The sequence below is a fragment of the Aplysia californica genome, unplaced genomic scaffold (genome assembly GCF_000002075.1).
Source record: "Aplysia californica isolate F4 #8 unplaced genomic scaffold, AplCal3.0 scaffold00351, whole genome shotgun sequence".
Classification (NCBI taxonomy): domain Eukaryota; kingdom Metazoa; phylum Mollusca; class Gastropoda; order Aplysiida; family Aplysiidae; genus Aplysia; species Aplysia californica.
Genome location: NW_004797621.1, coordinates 742,265 through 746,625, shown reverse-complemented (window position 1 = coordinate 746,625; position 4,361 = coordinate 742,265).

Genomic DNA, 4,361 nt, shown 5'->3' with positions numbered 1-4,361 from the left:
AGACAGACAGACAGACAGACAGACAGACAGACAGACAGACAGACAGACAGACAGATAGATAGGATAAGAGGGGGGAAGGATATCTTCAAAGATCAAGAGCATAATAATTAAGTTCATTTTGGCTTGAAATAAAATAAGGAACAATGTATTTTAATTTGGTTTTCAAAAATATCAAAATATCGAAGGCCTGATACATTATATCTCTTTCACTATTTCTTTTTTAAAATTGGTTCTTATAAAATGCAACAGAGAATGCCAAACTGCAGTGAAGGATTTTTTTTTTTCAGTACAGAGGGGACCTACTAATTCCACCTGACATGGTCTTTCAAAGAGTGTTTTATTTTTCGTTCCCTCAACACTGGGTTAATGGCCTCGAAGACAGTTTGGAGATATCAGAAGTGTAAACCAAAATATTTCACGCATGACCAATTTGATCAAATCTCACATCCCCTTCCCCCCACCCAACCCCACCACGCGCGTAAGAAGTACATGAAAAGAAGCAGAAATAAATTATATGCTGCAGATAAGTGCAAATGATACAGTTCAGGCCCAGGAAAAGTAACAGAGAAAAAGTCAAATACATCAAAAGAAAGGCGAGAAAATAACAAACAAGAATACATAGAAAAACAAGCTGCTGAAGCTCAAGAAGCAGCAAGCAGAAACAACATGTAAGAATTATACTAGATTTAAAAAATTAAAAGACTAGCTGAAGACTTTTGAAAATCATCAGACGGAGCAGTAGAAAAGAAAGATGGCACCAAGGCAATAACTTAAAAGACAAATAAAGATCGATGGGCAGAACACTTTCAAGAGATTTTAAATAGACCCCCACCCCCTCCCCCCAAATGAATTCAACTTTGACAAAGTATAATCAATAGAGGAATTTGACATAAGTAGCCTATGTACAAAATAACCATGCAGGAATTTTTAGAAGTAGGCCTAGTCATGAAAATGAAAAGTAACAACACGAGAAAACAGAATTACCGCTGAAATGATTAAAACATTTGGAAAAGGGAAAAGAAGGTTATGAGATATTACTTTTGCTATTTAACGAAATTCTTGAAAAAGAAAACACGCCCAAGGAATGGAGAAAGGGAAATAATAATATAATGAGACTACCAGTACCTAAAAAAGGGGGACTTAAAAGACTAGCAATTGGAGAGGAAAACGCTTTTATCGGTGTCTGGAACATTATTTTGCGATATTATCTTGACTCGTATCAGAACAGCATTAGATCAGAGACCAAGAGAGGAACAGCCGGGTTTTCGACCACAGAGATTTCGTACAGATCAATTGTTTGTTCGGAAAAATATCGAAGAACAAAGCAAAGAATGATTCTATTCTTTTAAACTTTGTAGACTATAAGAAAGCCGTTCACAGCAGAGACCGAGAGGCCTTGTGGAAAATTCTTGCAATGTATGGCATCCCAAGAAAAATAAGAAACTGTATAAAATCATTATACACCAATGCAAGCTCTGTGTCCTAGATGAAGGAATTACCGCTGAGAGCTAGTTATATCTATACTTTTTGAAGTAAATTACCGGTGCTACATGAGGCTGTATTACTATTATCACCTGTACTTTTTGGAATTGCGATCGATTTTGTGATGAAACCAAATACATTGAAACAGGCATTGGATGGCACATACTTAGGAGATTTTGATGTTGTGGATGACGTCTGAAAAAGTTGGCCTTATAATAAATAAATGTATCTAAAGCAGAATTTTATGTTTGGGCCTACTACAACCATTACCAGAAACTAGATCTACACCCATTACTCTTTATGGACAAATTATTTTGTTGGAGAAATTAGTAAATTCAAGTACCTGGACAGCATTATATTTTGAAAAAATGCAGACTGCCTTGATGACGTCCACCAAAGACTTAAAATTGCATGGATCGCTGTTGTGAAATTAAAAACTTGATCTAGAATCTATATGGAAGTAAAATATAATTTCATTGAAGACAACATAGAAAATATATAATAGCAATATTTTGGCTGTATTGGCATATGGTTCAGAGATATGGAAAGCAAACAAAACAATTCAACTAAAATGGAAGGTTTCCAAACCAAATGTATTTTAATATTTACGAAGAAATTTTACAAAAAAAACAAACTAAATGAATTTATTACAAATAAGGAAGTGTTATAAGGAGCTGGAATTGAAGATATTAACACAACTATAATAAAAAGAAGATGGAGATATCTATAGGACATTTCTAAAAATGCCGAAGAGAAGATTGTCCTATCAGACATGGTATTGGAAACCAGTTGGAAAAAGAAAACGAGGAAGACCAACTCATGGAACCTATACGAGGCAAAATATGGGATGAGGCAATCACCCAGGGCTATGATTTGTCGACATTGGAGGACGTGGTCAGGGACAGACAAGCGTGGCGTCGACTGCTCTCCGACTTATGTACATATGAGGGTAAAAGGAGAGATTAAGTAAATGAGATTACAAGTATAGTCTAGGTACATTATGTAGGCCTATACATAGATGAATAATAATCAAGAAAAAAAAAAGACATAGACTTCGGCTCCCTGTGGCAGGCAGCAGATTTTTTAAAAAGTCAGCTAACTAGATTTATTTGGATCAGAACTTGCTTTAAAAAGAGATAGAAACATAATAATTTTCCCAATTTAGATAAAATAAATCCCAGAGATAATAATAGTTACAGCTAGAAGTACAATACAAAGATCGTGTAGAGAATCTTTGGTAGGCCCTACATATAGGCCGAATGTATTTATGAGGCAGCGTGGTGGAATCAGGCTCTCGTCAATATTTGGGCATGTAGAGTTATTGGTATCATCTTAAAGCTTGTTCACTTGTCTTTATTTGGATGAAAAAAAATCCATTTATCTTAAATACAAGTCGAGATATTTGCGAATGAAGGAGGTGGGGATAACCTGTTTTCAGAGGTGAAATTAGTGAGAAAATGGCCGCCAAAGATTAGTTACTGTTATTTCCTTAGTATAAGAGTCCGTGGTAACTTAAAATTTACATTTTTTGTGTCTTTAATTAACGTTTTAAAGAAAAATCCACACAGAATTGAGTTCTTAAATGGGCATGAAAGGTGTTGAGCCAAAAAAACCAAATATTTGATAAAAAATTCACAAACCTGTGGAAAAATGCCAGTTTCTTCACTTTGATTATTTTGACGAGAGCCTGATTCCATCACATTTATTATTGTTGTTTGTTGTTTTTTTTCTATTCCCAATTATCTAACAATATTTTTGCAACCAATGTGTTTCAGGCAGTTCACGCTTGACGCGTATATTATATAATATAATTACAGTAGTCTCCACCTAAGATCCCATCGCTTACGATCCCGGTTCGCTTAAGATCCCGCTGTTTTAAGAAAACAATTTTTATAATACACCCCTAAGATCCCTCTCTGATTCCCTTTGAAGGTCTACATTCGGCTAAGATCCCGCATTTCAGATCATAATTTGCGGAACAAAAACCCGGGCAGGTCGCCGATCAACCAAGAGTGGAAAGTTGAGATCAATAAACTGTCCGTCACGTCGAAGATCAGCCACTATCGTGAATGGGATCACATACGCGTTGTAAAACACGATGAAGCGATACAATGTTTGCTCCAGACGGGATCACACCGGGGTGTGAACTGACCGACACGTTTGTTTTCCCCACGCATCGCACTCACACCTGAGCTCTCCCCCTAAACTTACATCACTCGCTTGGTGGGTAGGGCCAACACGTTCGCCCCAAGCGGGATCACATCGAAACGTGACCTCTTCCCTGACCAACGCAGCAGTTGTCTCTACTCCCGAATTTGCGAGACAGACTGAATTCTAATTGGTGTGTTCACAATGTAGAATGGTGTGTAACGACAAAGGCGGTTTGGGGGGAGGGGGGGGGGGGGGCTTGGTCAGAGGTGGAAAGCAATAAATTTTCGGCAGGTAAAGGGGAGGGGCAACTGGATAAGCGTAGATCGTGAGACTCATGACAGGATCGTAACTGAAAATGGTACTCCTCTTGCCACTATGCACTGTGATAGGTCATCAAGGTTAACCACTCTTTGCTCGCCTTATGTCATAAACCCACCAAGGGGTAGCGTCAGTTCATTTTAGAGTGGAGGGAGAATATTTTACCGATTGCAAAGATCCCGGTTCGCCTAAGAATTAAGATCCTGCATTTCCTTGCTCCCGAGCACCGGGATCTTAGACGGAGTATTATGCTCAATTCCTGCTGTAGTTATTTTCTATCGAGTCAAAGAGGTCATAATTAATTATTATACAATGTAGAATATTTCTCTTTGGAACTCTTTTTTTTCAAGGCTTAGTTTTTTTTTTACTGCAAGGACTGTCCTACACACAACATTGTGCTTCCAAACTCC